We start from the raw sequence: 207 nt of genomic DNA on the forward strand, positions 1-207 counted from the left end.
GAGTGCTCCTTCTTGTCAATTTATCTCGCAAGGCGGAGAAAACAAAAACGAGGGGTGCAACACGAGGACTTCCCAGGAGGTCACCCATCCTAGTACTACTCTCGCCCAAGCACGCTTAACTGCGGCGCTCTGATGGGATCCGGTGCATTAGTGCTGGTATGATCGCACCCATCAAACTAATTACTTAAAATTCATATAATCCTTGAG

The 207-nt window shown here is 48.3% G+C and overlaps 1 non-coding gene across 1 annotated transcript; it reads right to left on the bottom strand.

Moving 5' to 3' along the window:
• Positions 1 to 51: 51 nt before the first annotated feature.
• LOC118345812 lies at positions 52 to 170 on the bottom strand. The gene has a single exon (XR_004799277.1). It is a non-coding gene; the product is annotated as a 5S ribosomal RNA (ribosomal RNA).
• Positions 171 to 207: the final 37 nt, after the last annotated feature.

This window comes from Juglans regia, unplaced genomic scaffold (assembly GCF_001411555.2).
Source record: "Juglans regia cultivar Chandler unplaced genomic scaffold, Walnut 2.0 Scaffold_4877, whole genome shotgun sequence".
Taxonomy (NCBI): Eukaryota; Viridiplantae; Streptophyta; class Magnoliopsida; order Fagales; family Juglandaceae; genus Juglans; species Juglans regia.